The sequence below is a fragment of the Oryza glaberrima genome, chromosome 6, assembly GCF_000147395.1.
Source record: "Oryza glaberrima chromosome 6, OglaRS2, whole genome shotgun sequence".
Taxonomy (NCBI): Eukaryota; Viridiplantae; Streptophyta; class Magnoliopsida; order Poales; family Poaceae; genus Oryza; species Oryza glaberrima.
In genome coordinates, this window is record NC_068331.1 from 6,459,798 (window position 1) to 6,484,101 (window position 24,304).

The 24,304-nt window shown below is 44.5% G+C and overlaps 1 pseudogene; it reads left to right on the forward strand.

Moving 5' to 3' along the window:
* Positions 1-2,917: 2,917 nt before the first annotated feature.
* LOC127777366 (uncharacterized protein At3g28850-like) lies at positions 2,918-4,646 on the forward strand (annotated as a pseudogene).
* The last annotated feature ends 19,658 nt before the right edge of the window (positions 4,647-24,304 follow it).

Genomic DNA, 24,304 nt, shown 5'->3' on the forward strand with positions numbered 1-24,304 from the left:
GAAATTAGAATTTAGAATAGTTTTTTCTCTAGATTTATGGTTTTTTACATGCTTGTGTTTTTTTTATTTTATTTAAACCCTAAACTCTAAACCCTAAACCCTAAATCAGTCGCAAGATCAATAGGTTTATACCCATATAATTATATTAAGAGTAATATTTGACAGATCTTAGAGGTGATTTTCTGTCGAATGTAGTATAGATTCTCTAATAATTTGGTTATTAAGAGTCTATTCAAATTATAAACAAAATAAACCTTACCAAATTTTGTTATTGCCAAAATTTTAACAAGTTGACAATATATCAAAATATTGATCGGATTTCTTATATATTTACTAAAGTCTGACAACAAACTAAATGTAGACATATTTTTAATAATTATATTTAAAAAAATAATATGGTTGAAAATGATATCAATCTGAACCGCCCGTAACAATGTATCTCACAAGACCACAATGTCAGGCCACGTTGCATGCTGCACGTACTTGCACCCAATTCCGTGATGAACTAACGACAGGTTTAGTTTAACCAACTACGATTGGTCCAATCTCATGCATGGATACTCTCCTAACCCAATTCCGACAAGGATGAAAACCGATCAAACCGTGCAGATCCATGTCCATCGCGTCGTCCTGCCACTGACAGCTAGCGTGTAAGAATTCCGTGTCGTCATTTATAAGCTGTTAGAACACACCATGACTAATACAACACAGTAGTAAGTACGCATCTCTTGCTCCCTTTACGTTCTTTCGAAAATACGCGTCTATCTCTCGTCTCTCTCTCTCTGTGTTTCTTTATTTATGCGATTAATTACTCATCCCTCTTTCTGATAAACAAGCAACAGCGATGTAATTTAAGAGCGAAGCCAATCACATTTTTAATGTTTGAGATGCATTGAGCAGAGAAAGATTTTGCACTGGATGATTATCGATCCAAGCAAGAAGTAGACTAGCCAGCCACCGGCTGCTGAGAAGCCCGGTAGCCACTTGTACGTGTATTGCACTCACAATCTGAGCATCTGACGCCTGCCTACTCTCTTCGAGTCGACAATGACGGTCTCGTAAGATAATTTTTTAGTGCGAACTGATGTAACAAAAAATAATTTTAAAAAGAGACTTCTACAATTATACTCCTAGCGATCCAAAACCCAACAGTAGAATTAAAACATCGAACTGTGGTTCATACAAACTTGAATCAGCCTAACATTTTAACCTCGTACCAATGAAGAAATCACAGTATCTCATCGTTATCATTTGCCTTTAGGCTTATTAACCATAACTTGATTTGAGAGTTGATCTTGAGATTGTTTTTATTGTAATTTATTTTTTACGTTGCCTTAAAAACTTGATTTGCCTTTATCGAACTGTTAAATTTGTGTTGTCAGCTACCGACCGTGAAAGGTGATTCGAATTGGTCCAGCCCTGACGATGCATTCGAAGTAAAACAGGGCAAAGTTCTGAATGGCATATCTGGCTTTGGACAAAAGAACTGTCGCGATATGTTGAACAAAGGTCGGACTAGCTTAGATCGCTTTCCTTTTTTTTAACTAAAGTTTGGCCGTGTCTTTGCCGGTGCCAGTTGAATTTTGATTCTAGATGTTGGAACGTACTCCCTCCGTCCCAAGAAAAGGAAAATCTAGGTTTCCTGTCCAACTTTAACTGTCCGTCTTATATAGAATTTTTTTATAATTCGTATTTTCATTGTTGTTATCATTATTGTTAGATGATAAAACATGATTAATATTTTATGTGTGACTTGTCTTTTTTATTTTTTTCGTAATTTTTTTAAATAAGACGAACGGCCAAACGTTGGACACGGAAACCAGGGTTTGTCTTTTTTTTTTTGGACGGAGGGAGTTTCAAAGAAGCATTGCAGAAAGTCTGCTGCCACGTCTATTTTCCCCCATGCATAACCGTTAAAAATTCAAAATGGTCAGGTAGTTTTCACACCCTGTCGAGCTTCCTGATGTGATCTGTAAATAATTAAGATCGTGAAATTAACCGTTAAACATTTCAAAGACACACCTTGCCGTTAAGGCGTGCACATCGCCGCTTGGTTGTTCCGCAAATGGTAGAGTGGATCAAACCCCAGGGCACAAAGCCTAATTATGCCACCAAGCTATCACCAATAACGACATTACTAATTTTTGACATTAAATCAAAACATTCCAAGTTCCAACCAACCAAGAATAGTTTTTCTTTACATTTTGTAAGAGTTTTTTTTTTTAAAAAAACGTATTTTAAAAAATGGGCATGTTGCCACGCCATCAACATACCAAAGTACTGTAGTAGCATTACTGTTCATGCATGAGAAAAAGTATCAAAGTATTGCCACCGTTTGTTGCCTGGCATCAATATTCTAATATTTCTTAACTCAAGATAAATAATCCTATGTGACTAAATCAATCTCAAGATATACTATTCTAAATTTTAAACATGCGTGTGTATACGAGCGTTCGCGTTTATACTGTGTGTAAATGGTGTTTGGCCACGACATGGCCGTATATAGGGCTTGTTTGGATCGGAGTCAATTTTTGCCCTACCAAAATCTTGATAGTGCTAAAATATTGGCATTACCAAATTAGATAGTGTTGAATTTGAACTATTGTAAGCAAAATTTGGTACAAACCACATATGCGCATGCTACTATTGAACTTACCAAAAATTTTAGAAGGGCAGTAAATTGATATCAAACCAAACGAGCCCATACTATCTATTAGCATGATCTAAGTGGCCGGAGACCGCACGGGCGGGGCCAACCCAATCCAACCCGTCGCCATTTGCTGCCGCGACATTTCTGAATCCCAGGAGGGTCACTCGTGCTGTACAGCCCTGTACTACTGCGAGGATTAATTCCACACTCCCACGGCAACATACGTGATCGGTGATCCCCCCCCCCCCCCCCCCCCCCCCATTTTTTCGTCGCGCACGGCCCCGTACCCGCGACCACCACCACCCGCCGCCGCCTCCCTCTCTTTTATGCGTTTTCCACCACCACCACCACCGATCTCGCCGCTGTCCAACGATCGTTTTTTTTTTTCCTCCCGTTTGGTGGTGCCGGTTTCGCTCGCGCGCCTCGTCCCGAGTCGTCTGCTGCAGGAACACAGTTTTTTGAGCCGTTTTTTTGCACTCTCTTGTTACGTTTTTTTCCATTTTGTTGTGGCGGATGGGGTGCAAGGGGTCGAAGCACGCGCTGCACGGAGGGGTGCCGGCGGCGGCGGCGGCGGCGGCGGCGGCGGCGGCGGAGAGGCGGATGTGCTCCTCGCGGCGATCCGTCGCGGTGAGGTCGGCGGCGGTCTCCTTCGCCGCCGGCGTCGGGGACGGGGTGATGTTGGTGAAGGGCGGTGGTGGTGGTGGTGTGGGGTATACGTCGGCGACGGTGGGGCAGGAGAAGAGGTGCAGGCGGGCGCCGCCGCGGACGCCGACCAAGACGCCGCTGCGTGCGCCCGAGGAGATTAATGTGTGGGAGCTCATGGCTGGGCTCGATTACGAGGAGGAGGAGGAGGAGGAGGAGGAGGAGGTGGTGGTGGTGGATGGCCATGGCGGGGAGCGGCAAGTGAAGTCGGCGCCCGGATCGCCGGCGTTCGATCCCGACGTCCTGGCGGCCTTCAGGAAGGCGGTCGAGGAGCTGCCGCCGGAGTCACCTCCTCGGGATGCCGCCGCCGCCGCCGCAGCCGCCGCCGACGACGACGACAAGAAGGGTGAAATCCAGAAGTTCCCCGGCGTGGTGCGCGCGCGGATCATCTTGTTCCAGAAAGAGATCGACGCGAAGCTGGCCAAGAAGGCGCCGCCGCCGCCGCCGCCGCCGCCGGAGAGCGCGCGGCGGGTCGTGGTGTACCTCACCAGCCTCCGCGGCATCCGCCAGACGTACGAGGACTGCTGCGCCACGGCCTCCATCCTCCGCAGCTACGGCGTGCGCGTCGACGAGCGCGACCTGTCGCTGCACGCCGGCTACAAGGACGAGCTCCGCGCCGCGCTCGGCGACGGCGCCGGCGTGCCCGGGCAAGGCAGGCCGCTCCCGCAGGTGTTCGTCGACGGCTGCCACGTGGGCGGCGCCGAGGACGTCCGCCGCATGCACGAGTCCGGGGAGCTGACGGGCACCCTCCTCAAGGCCTGCGACACGGCGGCGGCCGCCGTCGCCGCCGTGGGCAAGGGAGGGCGCCAGCTCGCGCCGCCGTCGGAGCCGTGCGGCGGCTGCGGCGGGGTGCGGTTCGTGCCGTGCGACGCGTGCTCCGGCAGCTGCAAGGTGTTCGTCGCCGACGACGAGGACGGCGGCGCGTTCAGGAGGTGCCCCGAGTGCAACGAGAACGGGCTAGTGAGATGCCCCGTCTGCTAGTAAAACGTTCTCAAATTGGTTCATTTCTTCCGACTTTTTTTTTGCCTTTTTTTGGTGTATGCCTTTTCTCGAGGTTTTTGATTTTCGACTTGAGGTATTTGTTCCAGTTTGTGCCGTATTTTGTACAGATAAACACGAAATTTAGACATCCCTGTAGACAAAACTGCAAATTGCAATGGCAAGTGTAACTTAGAGTCCCTCTAGCTTGTGAATTTGAGCATTGCATAGCAAATCAATCGCCATAAAAAAAACCAAAGTTCTAACCATTCCGCCGGTGTGTTCTTCTGTGCTGAATGATTCAACATATGAATGAATTTGTGATATTATTCAAGGGTATAAACAAGTTAATTAACTACAAAGTTAAAAAGCAGATTTAACTATTTTGAAAAATTTACATGTATAAAGTTTTCCCAAAGATGGTGGAGTACTGTTTAGCAGTTCAGGATCCATTCAACCTACAACGCATTCAACGAGAAGGTATACTTTCATTAGAGTAAAAAAAATCACTACGAAATTTTAACAATGTGAATCATGTGGGCTAAACTCATAGCTATCTGACGATAAACTTAAAATCCGAGCGGACTGATTCTACCACGAGTAGCCTAGCGTGTGTTTAGTTCACGCCAAAGTTGGAGGTTTGGTTGAAATTAAAACAATATAATGGAAAAGTTAAAAATTTGTGTGTGTAATAAAGTTTTAATGTGATGGAAAAATTGAAAGTTTAAAGAAAAAGTTTGGAACTAAACTCGGCCCTAATCAGTTACACTCACTTGGCTACCTAACGCTTGTGAAAAGCTCACACATGACGTTGCGATGGACAAATCAGATAGTCTCACCACCTGGCAGTGACATGGTGTACTCTACCCGCGCTCTCACCGCATTTACGAGCCGATGACTTCACGGCGGCAAGACGAGGAGTCGACGTACGAGTTACGACGGCTGCCGCCATTGATGTGTGCAATCGTTCGGGAGAAAGAACACCGGACACAAACTTGAAGGATCTCTGGGACTCCGGCCGTGTACTGCATCTGTACGCCTGTACTTGTACGAATTGTGGGAATCAATGCTATTGGATGGGACATGAGAGATTTTGCCTGGCAACTCCAGCCTTTCTGCTTGTCGTGCAGTCCTGGGAATGGTTAGGGCCCAGGACATATAATACGGTTACAAACTGGTAGGCTCTCAGGACTTAGCCAGACATGAGGCCCGTGAACAGGGTTACGATAGTTTGGGCTAATAATCCAGCCTTTTATGGAGTAAGCCGGCCCATGGTTAAGTCACCATCATTTTAGAGAAAATCATCATTTTAGAGAAAAAATTAGAATAAGCTTATTTTGCTTCCTTTATCTCTTACTCCTGATTGAATTGTTTTCTTCAACCGCAAAATCGGGTATGATGCCTCTCCCATCTTCGAAACCGATGCAAATAGATTCCTTCGGTGGTTTGGGAAGCGGTTTTATTGACGTGGTAGATTGACCAGGGTTGACTCCATGAGTCAGTAGGTGGTACCCACATATTAGCGAGTCCTCCGCACTTATCTTCTCTCCAACCCCTTCTCAATTCTCTTCCCTATGGCTCGTTAGGGGGGAGGTCCGGGGTGCCAGATCCTGTCGACCGCCGCCAGCTGCCCACCACCCGTTGATGCTGGCCTCCCCCTCCACCCCTAACGGTGGTAGAGCAAGGATAACGATGCCTTTATCGACGGCTTAGGCGTGCTCACATATGGCGACAAGAGTTTCCTAGGTATGGGCCAACGTCAACCCACCTCCTCCCACTCTGTCGGGCGCTGCACCATCCCCTCTCGCTAGCCCTGCAAGAGGAGTTTGTCGCCGGTCGCCCGACATCAGATCTAGGGCGACAAGGGTGTGCCTCCTCTTCACATCGTGTGTGGGTGTCATGTCTAGATGCAGGACGTGCTCGACTTCATGGGAAGGTGGCTTGGTGACGACGCTGGTGGTGCAGAAGCAGCTCCGCGATGGTGGCCTCTGATATGCCACAAAGCTGCGTTGCTCCGGCCAGTGAAGGCCACAAGCTCGATGAGGGGACGAAGAGGCGTCCCACCTCCCTTCCCTCATCCCACCCGCCGACCTTTGCCCATGCTGCTGCCAACACCGACCGCTTCCCATTCAACCCTGTCATCGTGCTTTGCCGTTCTGCGCTCGTCCTCCCCGTTGACCACCTCCACGTCGTTGCCACCACCTACAAGCTCTTTGAGACTTCGACCGTCATCCCCGGCGAGCCTCAACGAGCATGCTATCGCTAAGCTTCCATGCCGTGGGAGGCAAGGTGAACCGCTGCCATGGGAACCATCGCCATCTCTTTCTATCCTATCTCTTCCTCGAGATCGGAGAGGCTCATTGTCCAACCTCGCATTGGTCAGCTTGGTTGGGAAAAAAAAAGAGAAGAAAGGGACAGAAGAAGAAGAGTGGAGTTGAGTAGCTAACAATGTGGGTCCTACAGTTTTTTTTTTTTCTTTGTCACTCACATGTGATCCTATGTTTACACATCAGTGAGTTTGACTATGGTCAACCTGCCATGTCAGGAGAAACCACCTTCCAAACCACCAAAGGAGTGTATTTGCACCGGTTTTCAAAGTTAGACGATGCGCTATACCAGTTTTGCGGTTTTGCGGTTGAGGGATGTGATTGGACCACGGGTAATAGTTAAGGGAGGTAAATTAGACTTAATCAATATAATTCCATGTCTCCATGGGACTAGTGACCATGTTGGAGAAATGAACGCTGGCTGATTGGGCCGTAACCACGATTGAGCCTCTGCCACTGTGCCACGCGCAGTCGACTGCAAAACCACGCTAGTCCACCCAGGTCTACAGTCTACATGGCTACTCCTCTGTCGACAATAGATCTATTACTAGAGTTTAAATTTTGTCTCAAAACAAATTAATTATTCTTTTTTTTTTACCTGCCATCGATTGGTAAATAGCGAAATTTTATCCGTTTAATACTTCCAACGAACCACCACCAATACTATTTTTCTATATTGAGGGATATTTTGGCCTTTTCTCTTCCTACTTACTAATGTACTAATTATTTTCTAGATGCTATGAATTGTTTTATTTTTAGATAAAGAGAGTTTGTAATTGTAGAATTGTAGTAGGTATACATGCCGTAATGATCCATATTTTTATTTTCTCGAAAGAGTCACTCAGTGCTACTCCGTATGTGAGTAAGATGAAAAATTACAAGTCCTATATGAATTCGAGTTTTATTTTGTCGAAAGAGTCACTCAGTGCGGCCGGCGGTGGAGGCCGGTATGGCGCGTGGAGGCGCGACCAGAGGTGACGGTGGCGGGCACGGTTCGAGGAGGAGGAGCTGCCGGTGGGTGCGGTGCGGTCTGCGGCGCACGAAGGCTGGCCGGCGGGGGACGCCGGTGTAGTGGTCCCATATGTCGGCAGAGGTTGGACGGTGGTGGAGCTTTGCGGCGTCAGTCGTGGATTCGCAGGTGGTGAGCGGCGGGTGAAAACCTAGCCCGGCCTCGACCGGGCCGGCAACGATGACGCTCAAAGCGTCATGCCCCTCCTGAGGACGTTGTCGTGCCGTCATCTCATCCCTCATGCATGGATGCCGGGCGAAAGCCCAGTCTCAGGTCTTTCGAGGCCTTGACGGATGGCGGCGGCGGTGTTCTCCGTGACTTATCTCCTTGGAGACGCATTTAGGCATCTCCTAGCCGAAACCACACAACCAATTGGTGCAAGCTTACTCTAGATTTCATCCTCTTGTGGCAGCGTCCTAGTCTCTACAAATTGGCTATGTCGAAGGACCTAGGGGAAGAGGAGTTCCATTCTTCTCTCTCACCCTCTCTCCCTAACTCCTGATGGCTTGGATAGAGTGAGGCTTGTGTTGATTGTAAGGGTTTGATAACGATCTGGCCCAGGTAGGGTTGGCCGAGACCCAATAACTTAAAGTTGCCCGGACCCCAATAGTTCATAGGCACACCCACTCGGGAAAAGGCCCAATCTCCCTAAAAGACTAGTCCGATAGGGAAGGGTGGCTCTCCTTTTTAAGGTGGCTTCCTCCTCCCAAGCTAAGTAAGGTGGGATTATTCAGAGGCTCACACGGTCGCCGCCCGACTTTGGCGTCTTTGCCAGCGCATAATAGTGGAGGATGTCCTCATTATTCCCACTCCCTTAACAAGGGCCCAGCTCTGATACCAAATGATAACGATCCGGCCCAGGTGGGGTTGGCCGAGGCCCAATAACTTAAGGTTGCCTGGACCCCAACAGTTCATAGGCACACCCACTTGGGGAAAGGCCCAATCTCCCTAGAAGACTAGTCCGATAGGGGAAGAGTGGCTCTCCCTTTTAAGGTGGCTTCCTCTTCCCAAGCTAAGCAAGATGGGATTATTTAGAGGCTCACACGGTCGCTACCCGACTTTGGCGTCTTTGCTAGCGGGTAATTGTGGAGGATGTCCTCATTAGGGTTGGGTTTTGGGCAATCTTAGTCGTGTTCTTTTGTTGGCTTAGCGGCGGTCGGTCACGCTTAGCGGCGGCCGTGCTAGCCTTCTCCTGGTACAGTGTGCTAGCGCTGTCGGTGTGTGGGTGGTGGTATACTTTTTTTTCTTTTTTTCTGGTTACTAACCTTTCAGGATCGTAATCCTGTAATTTTTCTTCTGCTATATCAATAGAACTTCGCACCGTCTTGTGCGAGTCGTTAAAAAAAATCCAAATGGTACACAACATATCCATGCAAATGGTGCTCAACTGCCCACGAGAAGAGACTAACCACAAAACCGCACACAGCTTATCATATATACGGACTCTGGAGCTTATCACCGTCTCCAGAAATTTGGGGCTCAGAACAAATAAAAAGAGATTTGAAGGGAAAGATATCCATCCGAATATATTTTAAAGAAAAGAATTATAAGCGTGTTGATGATTGAACATGGAACCTTGAGGTTGAAACCACGCACTTACCGCTACACTATCAAGAGTGTGTTGGGACTGGCCGGAACAAAATGCAAATTGGACCGTTAAATTTTACAAATCCATTATTACTGCTATCATCTCCATCAATATATGGGAAATAGATCCTCTAACTTATTGATTGAGCGGTTGACATGTGGGTCCCATAGCTCGTGGGCTCACATGTCAGCAACCCTTGTCAGAGGGCAGTGAGAGTCAGAGGAGACTCATCCTAGTATTTGTCTCTACTGCATCATCACCTTGGGCAACATTAGCATCAACCTCTCCTGTATCATCATCATAACCATTAGTTTCTCTCACAACAAATCTATTAAGAGCAATACTCTTTTAAGATTGATATTTGCGTGACGTCTGGTCTTTGTTTCTTATTACGTTTTTTTAGTCTTTTATCTCTTCTTATACTTTTCAGTACCCGAATCATATTTCTACTCGTAGAGGACACCACGAGGATTGACGAAATAAATATCTTCCTTTTCTATAAACAAAAGGATTCAATAATCAATCAAATCGACCATTCATGTGTGCAGCTAAGCGGTAAATTAGTCGTCCGTCTCTTTCTTGATCTTCTCTTTCTTCTAACTCAGCATAAATATAATATAAATTACCTTGCAACCTGCTGATGTAAATCTATATATTGTACTTGTTCTAATCGTTCCTGGCTGTCAACGGTCCTATAATGATCCCAACACTTTGGGAACATCAACAAAACAGTCGATAGATCTCCATCGCACAAAAAGTTGTGCGATCGGCGCAGGAAACAGCTTCGTCAAGAGCGTTCCCACTGACCTCTCCCACAAAAACCGCAGAAAAAACACGACGACGATGCAGACGCGAAAAAGGAGAATTTGCTAGCTGCAGCGAAAGGAGGACGGGACGACGTGAACGTGAGTACGTTTTTCTCCCCCTCTTTCGAAGACTGACGTGAGTACGTGACTGTTTTTTCTTCTTGTTCTCTCGCGTTAAAAGGAAAACTGTACTGCGTGCCTAAAATCCTCAGCCCAACAGGCCATACGAGACTAGGAGACACCCATAAAGGCCACATTACACGCATCTCATGGGCTGCATGTGTCACCCGTCAAACACGTACATGTTACAATGCTGGATCAGTAGTGTGCATGAACTGCCACCACTGGTGCAGAAATCCTTTATAGTCCCGGTTAGTAACTTCTAGGACTATAAATCCGGAACTAAATATCGCTGTCTTTAGTCCTGATTAAAATAACCGGGACTAAAAATCTTTAGTAAATGGCAGCACACAGTCCGGTTGGTCACTATTTTTTCCCTTTTTTTATTGTTTCTTTCCAAATCCAGTTGTTCCTTCCCAAATCTATCTGGATATCCCCAAATCAAAGTATCATCACAAATCAACGAATCATAGATTCATATCACAAATTCTAAAAAAAAGCATCTCAAATTCTAAAAGAAATACATCACAAATCACATACATCACAGATTAAAACATCACAGATCCAAACATCAAATACATCACAAATCACATACATCACATATTAAAACCTCATAGATCCAATGAATCACAAATTCTCAGATCCAATGTATCACAAATTCGAAAAAAAAAAGAAAAAGGGCTACCGCCGCTGCCTCCCGCCTCCCCTCCAGCAAAGGGGAGGGCGCCCTCCCATCCGCCCACCGCCGTGCTCCCTGCCGCCCTCCGCGCGGCCACAACGCCAGTCCCGTCGCCTGCGGCCTGCCGCCCGCGGCGCCCTCTGCGCCAGCCGTCGCCGCCTGAGTCGGCCGCCGTCCCCGCCTGGGCTTGGCCGCCTGGGCTCGCTCGGGTGTGGGATGAGGAGGCTGAGATCTGAGAGGAGGAGAGTTGGCTGTTAATGAGAGGGAGGAGAGAGAGGAAGGGGGAGGGATATCGATAAGATCAAGACTGGTGCGCACGCGGCTCGGGGTGATTTTATTTTTGGTCCCGGTTGGTATAAACAACCAGGACTAAAAAAACTAAAGGTAATTGGGGCCTAAATTTCACCCGACAACCTTTTGAACCGGGACTAAAAATGATCTTTAGTCCCGGATCAAAGAAAAATTAACAGGAACTAAAAATAATCTTTAGTCCCGGTTTCTATTTGAACCGAGACTATTGTAGTTTTTAGGCGACCGATAAAAATAGTTTGTCCAGTAGTGCACCGTACAACACAGTACAAGTACCACTCACAACTGTGTGTTTGGAAAGCAATGTTCTGACTTATGACACGTGCTACATTCGAAGCAGGCATGCAGCACATTAACTAGGTCACCAGCTTTAGGCTGCAGCATTTCGTGGGGCTAGGCTACCCTTTCACCCTACTCACTCTGTCCCGAAGCAAATAAATCCAACACATGATGTGATATATTTTAGTACTACGAATCTAAATAAAAGTAACATATATACGCGTTTAGGTTGTGTTTAGATTCAGGGGTGAAAATTTTTACCGTGTCACATTGGATTGGATATACGGATACACATTTGAAGTATTAAATATAGTTTAGTAACAAAACAAATTACAAATTCCGCCTGTAAACTACGAGACAAATCTATTAAGACTAATTAATCCGTCATTACCAATTGTTTACTTAGCACCACATTATCAAATCATGGAGCAATTAGGCTTAAAAGATTCATCTCGCAATTTACATATAATCTGTGTAATTATTTTTTTCTATATTTAATATTTCATGTATGTGTCCAAACATTCGATGTCATAGGGCGAAAAAATTTGCCAGGGAATATAAACATGTCCTTAGATTCGTGATACTAGATGTGCCATATTTCGTATTTATTTTGTGATGGGAGGAGTACACCTTTTCACTCGATCACTAGCTCGATCGCTGATCGTGCATGCATGGACAGCTAGCTCCCCGGCGGCCGGACGCCAGCGAGCGATGGAGCTAGCTAGGCCCGGACCGGCCACCAACATGGGGATCAAATCAGTCGCGAGAGGCCATCCATCAGATCATACCAATAACCCCTACACATGCCGCTGTCGCGACGAACGAGCCGGATCATATCATACCCCGTTTCATCGATCAACGATCGATCGAGCGAGAGCGCGCGGCAGGCAGGCAGCGTGAGGCGCTGGTAGGTGGCTGCCCGGAGGCAGGCAGACACCGTGCTCGCGGCCACCCGTGCAGGCCGGCGGCGGCCGGTGTGTGGTGTGGCCCTCGTACGTCGCCAGCTCGTCGATCGGCGACCGATCTGCGTGCGTGCCCCCTGGCCACCGGATGCGTGCATTCATCGCTGGTCCATGGGCAGGTCGTGTGTTCCTGCTTGCCACTGGCCGCCGCCGCATTCTGTGCAAACGCCGGCCGGCCGGTGCCCTGCATGGAGGCTAATTAAGCTAGCTCTGACTGCCTAGCTGAACGTACTAGTACGCGTCTAGTGTCACTCTGCGTATGCAGTGTAATTAACAACTCTGATAATTAGAAACGTGGATTATTATATATGTGCATATTATTCCACCGGTATATAAACATTTTCAAGTTATTTAGTACATACTCCCTCCCTCCCTCCGTCCAAAAAAACCACCTATCTCTCCTAGTATAACGAATATGGATAGAGGGTATGCAGATTCGTTGTACGGATTTGCTATCCTACTGTCGACAGTTTTTAGGGGTGAAAACTGTCGAATTTTTAACCATACGATATGCTTTGAGATTTGTGTTGTGAAGGAAAAAATGAAAAAAAAAATTTAACCGTACGATATGCTTTGAGATTTGTGCTGTGAAGGAAAAAATGGAAAAAAAAAATTTAACCGTACGATATGCTTTGAGATTTGTGCTGTGAAGGAAAAAATGGAAAAAAAAAACCCTGATGCTCGCGGCAAGGATCGAACCCGAGACCTGCAGCTTGCATGCTCGTTCAACTAACCAATTGGCATCCAATTTTTCAGAGTTATATATGAGTTACATATCACTTATATTGTAGTTACATAGTGGTTACAATGTAATTACACCGTAATTACATAGTAATTACAATTGAAAGTTTTTCATTCAAAAAACTGTCGAATGTTGTATAGCTACTCCCTTCGTTGTATCATGAGGGGTCACATCTCCTTTTAGATTAGGAGGGGGTCACACATTTATTTTAGGTTGGATTTTTTTTTGGATGGAGGGAGTAACAATTAAGATTGAGGGAAAATATATATTATAACTTTATCATTGGTCAAATTTTAAATTATTTGGATTTTGTTACTAAATATCTGGTTGGCTGAAAATTCTTGTATTTCTATTAAGCTTAGGTGTTGTAGAAGTGCACTACTGGAAAAATGATCTTTGCTGGGTCGACCCAAAACCACAATAGTCCCGGTTCCAAAAAAACCGGGACTAAAAATGATCTTTAGCCCCGGTTGAAAACCCCACAGCCATTATATGATCTTTAATCCCGGTTGTTGTTACCAACCGGGACTAAAGATGATCTTTAGTCCCGGTTCATTCCGTGTCAGAGGCATGTCAGGGGGCGAGGATCTTTACTCCCGGTTGGTATTACCAACCGAGACTAAAGATCATGTAGATCTTTACTCTCGGTTGGTATTACCAACCGGGAGTAAAATTCAACACATTGTATATAATTCCTATCCCTTATCCTCTCCTCCACAATCTCAACCACTCAGATCCTCCCCTCCCCTCCTCCTCTCCCCTGGAGACGGACGCCCTCTCCCCTTCCTCCTCCCCTCCCCCTGGAGATGGACGCCCTCCTCCCCTTCTTCCTCCCCTCCCGTGTCCTCCCCTTCCTCCTCCCTCCCCTGGAGACGGAGGCCGTCTCCAGGCCTCCCCTTCCTCCTCCCCTCCCCTCCCCTTCCTCCTCCCTCCCCTGAAGACGCGGACGCTTGGTGGATGGACGGGCGCGTGACGTGCGGTTGCAGGGCGCGCGCGGTAGTAGTGGCGCCGTGATTGGAGCTTGTTTTTTTCTCTCTTTTTATATATATTTTGTGATTCACTAATATGTATAATTTTGTGATTGATTGTATGGGTTTGAGATGTATAATCTATGATGTATTTGATTTGTGTATAATTTTTTTTAGGATTTGTGATGTATTTGATTTGTGTATATTAGTAACTTTAAGATTTGTGATGTGGATAGGGATGTTACTTTGATTTGGGGATTTGGGGTTTGATTTGGGATGTGCATGTCACCCGATTCGGGAGAAAATAAAAAAGAAACAGAAAAAAGAAAAGGGACCATCTAGACTGCCGCTATCCCCTCTTTAGTCCCGGTTGGTGGACTAAAGATCTTTCTCTTTAATTCCGGTTTTTGCTACCAACCGGGACTAAAGATGGATCTTTAGTCCCAGTTATTTCAACCGGGACTAAAGATGGGCATCTTTAGTCCCGGATTCCTACTCTCGGTTGGAAACCCGGGACTAAAGGGGAGTTATCAACCGGGAGTAAAAAAGGTTTCTCCACCCGTGGTGCTTATATATTGCGTACAAAATTTGAGTATTGCTTATATATACTTAGAAACGAAGGGAGAGTACATATCATCAAACGCAAGAACTGATCGATCGATCCAGTAGTTAATTATTGAAGTGATCGATCGATACCATGCATGCACATACTATAGCTTTTGAAGTCGCGATTGATTAATCGCAAGATCACCATTATCATCATCGGTTTTGATATGATCACATTCATGGGCCCAATTTAAGGCCCATGAATGCTGCATTGTACATGTACACACCAGCATGACAATGTGTCCTACATGACACAATGCATGTGTAGACATGCCAGCCTATGCCAGTACATGGAACGGATAGGGTCGTCAATTCTCGATCGCTGGCGATCGATCAAAGTTGTGTACTTTTGTGCGCTTAACTAGAGATTTTGCAGAGGCATAATTTCAGTCTCCTGAACATTGCACAACCCAATCAATTTTTCTGGTTGTGTGTACGTACTTGATTTGACGTGTGCAAATTAATTAATTAAAAACGCGGGACACTCGATTATTAGTTACACCGCCAAAAGTTGGTTAATTAAGAGACGTTCTGCTAGGGACGTAGTACGGTGAATGCTAGCTGGGAATGATGTGAGATTTCGGTATCTCTGGGACCAACCAAAAATTAGATGGATATATATAGGTTTAGGACCAAGATCTGGCGGCGTATTGCATTGGCCCAGTTGCAAAAGTTCATATATATTTATTAGAGTTACGGTTGCTGTGGTCACAGTTCAATCATGATCTCATCATCCCTCTAGATCTTGCATATGATGGTATGACCGTCGTCTAGATCATTTGAAAGAGATTTGTTTTGCCATAATTCATTTTTGGACCATTTTTATCTACAGTCATGCTTCTTCTGTTTGCAAATACTTGTCTCTAGGTACTACTTATCTACAAACTTCGACCACTTGTCGATCTTTTCTTGATGTACAGATCAAGTTTTCGATTTAATTTTTTTTAGCATAGTATAAGCATAAGGTACCGGCTTGTCAATTCTGTTTGAGATGTATAGCGAAAATTGATGGATTGATGCAAGCATAATAATCTGACTTGTTTTTATAGCCGTTTGAGGGCATACAAATAAATGATTTAAAAACTTGACCGGTGGGAGGAAAGACAACCCCCACGGTTTTGCACTAAGAAAGTAAGAAGCACGAGAATGCTCTGTATCGGTCGACCGGGGGACATGGGAAAATCGGTCGCTCCCCCTCCTCCCACGCGCGCACCCAGCTGGACCCACCCACTTGTCCCTCCCATTGTTCCACAAAAGATGTTTCACCTAGTATACTTATAATGTTTCACTATGTATAAATCTAATGTTGCAGTGAATTAAAATATTTTTTTGCAACAAATTACTCACATATTTTGAAAACCCTATATTAAGGGAATTTGCTTTATTTTTTGTTCCACAAAAAATATTTCACCTAGTGTACTCACAATGTTTCACTATGTATAGATCTAATGTTGTAGTGAACTGAAATACTCCATTGCAATAAAAAAACTCACATATTTTGGAAACCCTATATTAAGGGAATTCGTTTTATTTTTTGTTCCACTGAAAAATGTTTCACCTAGTGTACTTATAATGTTTCACTATGTATGAATCAAATGTTGCAGTGAACTGAAACATTCTTTCGCTATTTACTGAAACATTGTTTTTATATAAGGTGAAACAACACCCGATTTAAACGAGTGAAACATTTTTATTTACTTAGTAAAACAATTCCGATATATCTGGTGGAACATCGTGTAACATCGAGAAAACGCCTCGAAGGCCAACTTGCTCAGGACATGTGGGACACATGCATTTCACTAAAGGCAATTGCATTGGTTACATCTGTTATTACACAGAATAACTAGCAAGTTTTTTGTTCTTCACAAATCATGCGTTCCAACCCAGGACTGACGGCTTCTCAACTGGAAGCACTACCGCCGAGCTAACAGCTCATGTGCATAAGTGAATGAGTTAACTACTACAGTGTAAAGTTGGAAAGTTGCCTTTGAAAAGTATTCCAAAAAAAAATTTACATATAAATTTCCTACACAAAACACATTGTTTCGAAGATTGAAAAGTGTGTAAACGAGAATAAAAAATTCAGAATTAGAAAAATGAAAAACAGGGCAGATATATATTTGTCCTTAAGGTTTTAATGCCTACCTCCTACTTTTAGCGTGCCAAACTTATTGTCGTTCTCCTGAGATGCAAATTGTAAGTACAGTACTAGCTACAGTACCAGCTTTGCATGTTCATTGGAGGAGAAATTGAGGCGATGCCAGATATAGCTAAGTCCGGAAGTGACTGTTATTTGGACATGTCAACAAGCAAGGAAGTGGAGTACATACTGAATCGACAAACTTGAGAGCCAGCTCTGTCGGCTCTTTCTGCATTGTCGTAGTCCATCTCCATAGCTAGCATTGGGCTTTTCTGAAGCTTCTTGAGTCTAGCTAGCCAGACAAATTTCCATCAACAAAATCTGACAACAAACTCTTTATTTTAGACCTATATCTAGACATTTGCCGAATTTCTTTGGCAGTAGTCCATGCCGGATTAATTGGGCTTTAATTTGCTAGCTGCAAATATACGGCGCTATGTCGAGAGACATGCATCTTGTTGACAATTCCAACAGTCAAAGCTCATCAGAGAGACAAGAAACCGATCAAGTTATACAGTCTGCAGAGAGAAAAAACGATCCAAGGAGGACGCAGCAGAGACTGCAGCAGCTATAGCTCCTGCTGCTGTCCGGTCGGCTAGCTCTGCAGCAAGATGAGAGAGCCGAGATGCATGCATCTGGGCAGTGCATTGCATGTTGTCACGTAAGGCCCAGATCATCAGATCGATCAGAGGTAGCCTGAGACGTCGACGAGAGAGAGTGTGTTGTGTGGGTCAGCCTTGTGTTTTGATCTGGTCGGATTCACACACTTTGCACCGGATGATGATGATCAGTCACCGTTTATTACCACTCCCAATAATAACACTCGGAGAGCCAACACCACACACGAAATAATGCCGGTATTATTGAGAAGATATCAGGATTGTATAATGCTCAGAGCCGCAACGATGATTTATTAACATATTGGATTATTGATTGGCGATGGTGCAAAAGCTGCAAACATTGGCATGCAGCCGGTTGGCCATGGCGGGGAGATGTGGGCTAAGCGGGAGCTGTGGGCAGAGGATGGGGACGACCACAAAGCTGGCCTACATGTACAAGGGGCTTGTCGATCAATTTGGCATGTGCATCTTGACCTTGTGGCAAAGGTTTGAAGTTTGAGAGCAGACTTTGTCATGCGTATGACTAATTACAAAGCTTATTTTAATGTACATTCTGTCCATTTTGAGGGTGTCGTGCAAACCATTTGACTTGAGTTTTTCTTCAATAAAGAAATAATTTATTGATTTTTAAATAATTACATCATGATAATATAATTACTATAAAGCCTTTTTTACCTCCACATAACTAAGATGCACATAGTCTATGATTGTTGGAGAATGGGAAAAAAAAGAGAGGAAAGAATGACATGATAACAAATATCATGTCATAGCAAGCCACAACTACAAATGAATCTTTATCCTCATACTTCACTTAAGCAACACTTCGCGTATGATAAAGCCCTCCAAAAAGGGAACGTCACATGCATGTGTCGTTGTTGCCACCATGATCTAATCAGCATACTAGACCATTGCTTTTCATTATAGAGAGTAATTTTTTTTGGACTCTAGACAATAGCTTCAACAAGGAAACAAATAGGGCCATTGCCATGTACAACTAACTAAAGCTAGATCCAAGGGTTTAAATCTAGAGTTGAGAAACTGGTACTCGATGAGCACCACCTTATCGTAGTGCTGCGGCACTACTCCTCCCACATTTTGAGCCAGTTAAGCTATTCCTCTCACCCTTAACCCAACTCCTTTAATTGGTCAAGAACACCACAACATGCAGTGGTAGAGACAGCGTGGGGGCGGGGGTCTTTAGACCCCACTACCCCTAATGAACCATTAGAGCTCCTATAATACCCCTAAAATTCTAGTCCTCATGTGAGTCTAAGATAGACTTTGTCTGAGATTTTTAGAAGGACCAAAAGGCTGAGAAGGCCCAAAAAATCCCCACAACCCCACCCAATTCCCGTATGGATAATGTTTATTTTTCGTTAATTCTATATATTTATTATACTTTGTATTAGACATATAGCCAATCTACATGAGACATGTCTCGACTATTATTGGCCACTTTTGGTTTAGCCCCCATTATAATTTTATTCTGGCTCCGTCACTGATAACATGCAATCTTCTTTAGACGTGTCACCCTATAATGAGACTGTCACGAGCGATCGAGCCATAGATACGGATTTGTTGCCTAAGTTTGTAAAAAAAATAGTGGTCATCGCATCAATAGAAGCTACTTTGTATTAGCGGTAGAAGTCTAAATTGTTGCTAGCTCTGGCACTATGGAGTTATTTAGTTCGTAGCCACATATCGTACACGATTTGTTAACAAAAGTTAACCGTCAAGGATCAACCAAACAATATAATCCTCGAGTAGATAGTCGATACTAACAGCCAGAAAAGAAAAAAAGGTGACGCCAGAAAAAAAAATCATTTTAAAAAATAGTGTGGGGCCGTGGGGAGCGGGGTCGTCCGGCAGCGGCATGCACGCAATAAACGCCCACGACGGCGACCTCACCCTGCAACGCAGCAGCTTACGACGGGTGCCGCGTCCGGCCGTGCCTGCAGTGTGGTTGATCATCATGCGTGCAATGCATATGCCGCGCGCAGATATCTCGCTCCATCGATCTATCGATCCGTCGTCCACAACGTGGCCTCCGTCGGCTCTGGTCCCCATCTCTACCTACGTACAGTACTACGTACGTATGCGTGAGACGCTCGATCGCCCGGACGAGCCGAGGACCAATCGCGCGCGCGCGAGCATGCGCCACGCATGCATGCGCGCGCCCCGCCCGCGACGGCCGCTCTCGATCCGCGACCCGCATGCACAAGCGTAACATCTCGTATGCCACTAGCACTGTACTATAACTAGTTACTACTGTTCACTCATGCATGGTCCAGTGCAATAACGAAAATTTCCATCCAGTTTAATTATATGCAGGGGCAATTGTAAATTTACCACTATTTTAAATTGTTATTGCAAGACTGCTACTAGAAGATTGCAAAAATACCATTAGAAATGCCATTCGAGTGACATCCTTACAATATTAAAAAAACCAATAGCAAATTTGTAAATGCCCCTTATATACATTACTAGCAAGAACATTTCTGAAGTACGTATTTGTCCAGGTGTATATAGCTAGCCTGAATTTCTTGTATTTGTGAACGGAGGCAGTAGTTGTTTAGAATGATAACACAGATTTTAATTAATTCGGAAGAATTAGTTTTTTGCGAACGCGTAAAAGGATTACATGTTAATATATTAGAAAAATAAGAGTTACTGTAACACAACGCAATCAGTCAGTCCGGCTTACACTAAGGGAAGAGAGAAAAAAGCAAAACAAAAGCTGAAGCTAGGAAAAAAAAACTTGGCAGCTAAACGCAACTCTGAACAGCGGGAAGGGGCAGAGTCACGATATACTTCCAAGAAGCACACATGACCCTCTGAGAGTATGGACTCTAGAACCACTAAGACGGTAGAGATGAAGAATTAGTTTTGTCATGACTCTTTAAAAGGATGGACTCTAGAACCACTAAGACCGAGGAAGAGAGGAAGAATTAGTTTTGTCACCTTATGGGCAGGAAATTAACTTTGTTGCTAGCTAGCTGGTGAGTGGTGATAGTTACTTTTCTTCCAAAGACGACGGACGGTTGATAGTTACACGGTCAACACAGCTAGATCGCGGATATTTATGTGTAGCGAGATCGAAGTGATCTTGTGATCGACACATGTCGATCGGGTGCATTTATCGGCAACAATTATGCCCCCAACCGATCGGAATAACGCTCGCGATATCGCTATAGGCCGTTAGCATGTACACCGGCCGGCCCCGTTTGGATGCATGATGCATCGATCTCAATCACTGCACGAATGAATAATCCGGAGATGAGAAATCGAGTAGGAGAGAGGATCGATGAGAATGAGAGGTAGCGAGGCAAGGCTGGCCGGCGACGGCGACGCGACGAATTGAAACGTGCAGGGGAGTTATGGCGCATATGCGCGTGTCCGATCGCGAGTTCGAGATATGTGTGCCGCGCGCGCCCCGCGACGCGAGCGCGGGCGCGCATGTCAACCGGGCGCGCGACTGGAGCCCACGCACACCGGCCGGGGTACGTACCCCCCCTCGCGCGGGCACGACTTGCGGCCTCCGACTCCGATCGATCCTCTCACATGGGGGTCTCCCCCGATCCCCGCCCGCCGCACGCGACACCCACGCGTGGTACGAGTACGTCGCGCGCGTGCATGAGGGCGCGCGCTCTGCGCGCGAGACGGCGACGGCGCGCGCTGCCGCAGCCACGGGATGGAACCTGCGGCCACCCGGCTGCCGCCCGCCCGCGTCGCGCCGCGACGGACGGAAGGGATCAGGGGGACGGCGCGCGCGCGCGCGCGTTCGCCGATCGATCGGGGAGTAGTACGTCCGACGAACGGACACGGGAAACTATTCTAATCCCCTCGAGTTCCCTCGTTTACTCAAAAAACCATCTAAACGGTTATGAAAAAATCTGAAAAAAATTTACGGACACCCCACATAAATGCGTCGATGGCGTCGCGCGCTAGCTTGAGCGAGCGAGCCCACGCGCCGTCACGTGGACGCGAGTGTGCGCGGCGCTTTCCAACCCCAGATACCGATCCAACACCTGACGACGTGTATGTTGGTACTATATGCCACGTGGTACGGCGTACGTTCGGAGTATTCCAGTCACCTAATACTTCCTCCGTCCCATGATATAGCAACGTAGGACTGGATGTAATATTTTATTTTACAACAAATCTGGACAGTAGTGTGTCCAGATTCATTGTACTATGAAATGTCCTATTCAGTTCTAGGTTGCTATATTTATTATGGGACGGAGGGAGTAGTACAGAAAACAACATCGGGTATAGTAGTATTGTATTATCAATGCCGGTTTGTCGAACCAATGGTGATATTACACGTTAGTTCAAAAGATCCTATATAGCGAGAACAACATCTAGCTCGGCTTTCGAATTCATTTGAACACAGTTTTTCTCATCATATTTTTTCTCTATATCAATATCGAATGCTAAGTTCCTTCTTAGTATTCCGAACATTTTCTAAAAAAACTCCTTCTTAGTACTCGAAATACCTTTTTTTCTCTATATCAATATCGGATGCTAAGTTTCTTCTTAGTATTCTGAACATTTTCTAAAAAAAAAATTCCTCCTTAGTACTCGAAACATTTTCTAAAAAATTCCTGCATTATATGAGTTTGAATCCCTTTGAAAGTGGGTTTTCTCACTATTTTTTTTCTTTATCAATATCGGGTGCTAAGTTTTCCTTAGTAGTCCAAACAGTAATTTTCTAAAAAAAAACTCCATAATATATATGAACCGACAGTGATCATAGACCGATTTCTAATGTAGTTTGATCGATGGCCGCTGCTGTTAAGATATTGTAGATGTAGGTAGTTCTCCCTCCGTACTCGTAAAGGAAGTCGTTTAGGACAATGTTTAAGTCAAATCTTGAGAATATAAATCATGAATAACTCTCAAGTTGTTGAGTTTAAAGATGTAAAAATTATATGAATAGATTTGTCTTGAAAAATACTTTCATAAAAGTGTACATATATTACTTTTCAATAAATATTTTTATAGAAATAAGTAGTCAAAGTTGTGTTTTGGAGACCGTGTCACTGTCCTAAACAACTTTTTTTACGAGTATGGAGGGAGTATTCAGAATGGGGACAAGGGGATCAAAGGGAGGCGATGGATCATATCGCGGCGAGGTTGTGATGGAGGTGAGGTGTTGTCCGGGCACCGGGCATAGAGGGGACAAGGGCATCTTGTGGGTTCTTGAACTTGGCTTGTTTCCCCTGATGGAGACGTGCGTGTAGTTGTTCAAACCTGCAAGAGACTTTCTGAATTTTTTTTCCCGCTGGTTAATTAGAGACTAGCCAACAATTAATCCAGCATATTCATGCATGCATTGCATGTTTCACACTCGACAATTTGACATGCCGTGCATGATGCAGCTAGCAAGATGTGCATCAACAACAAAGCAAGAGAATTATTACCTCCGTTTCAAAATATAATAATTTTTAAGTTATATATCTGTACATGTTTAGCTAAAAATTATTATATTTTATATTTTAGGATAAATGTATTAATACATTTTAGACATGACCAGTCTGGAGGTTTTATTTTTTTTTCCCGCTCGGGTCAATGACGCAAAAAAATGTAAATTAATTATATATTGATCACAGGGAGTAGAGAATATATGGGATGTATAATTAGATTGGTATGGGACAAGGAAAAGATCTGCATTATCAGATACATGCACGAGGCTGGTAGTACTCACAATATGTGATCATACTTCTGAATATATAACAAACGTACAACAACTAAATTTCTTTTAATATGTACTAGTACATTGTAGTCCAGTTGGACACTTGGACTAAGGTTGATTCTCTAAACATTGATAGAACAAATCGATAAGGCAGGGCACGTGGCAAGTGGAGGGAAGGTTGGTTGTGTGCAGTTTATGGGTTTGTTTAATTGGAGGGTATTTTAGCCTCCGGTTGTATTCTGTGCTAAAGAGCGTATATGTCATCAACATACTCTCGAAATCAAACCCAACCCTAGAAATTTGGATTTCTTTAAATAATCTAATCCAACAGTGTCAGAAAACAAAAAAAAAACTGGAATCCCCACTATATCAAAAATCTCGCTCTTCACAAATACAGCACGGCGCTCGTTCCCAATCAGTGGAGGCCACACTTGATCGTGTGGAGCGGTGGGTAACTGATCGCATGGAGGGGGAAGGAACGATTTTTTACAGGTGGCCATTTTTTTTACGGGCTCAGATTTGATAACTCATAGAGAGAAACATATTTTCATGTCTTAAATCCTAATTATAGAATCCTAAGAAGAAATTTAGGGGATTAAATTTTGGGTAACTCTTAACAATGCTCTAAGAATACATCCACGATATAACTAAAAATAATTTCAGGGCAAAACATTATACTTTTAGTAAAAAAAAAATCTAAAATGAGTCTTAACAATGGAAGCCGAAAAAAAAGTTATACTTCAATGTCAGCTATGATTTACTACCTTCGTTCTCATATAGATATTGTCCTAAAATACATATAGGCACATATCGAAACCTTAAATAATTAATTAAAATAAAAATTAAGATTTGACATGAGAAAATGATATACATAACAAAAATTTTAATGTGGTTATATTTTTAATAGATTTTATAAACATATAGTAAGAAAACATAGAACTTAAATATTTGCAAAACATAGAACTTAAATATTTGCATTGGAGGCTACATTGATGTCCAAAATGACTAGTAAAATGAAGGGAGGTAGATTAGGCTTTGTTCTATACAACATTTTTCCAACTTCTCCTTCCTCATTTTCCACATGTACACTTACGGAATTACTAAACGGTATGTTTTTTTAAAAG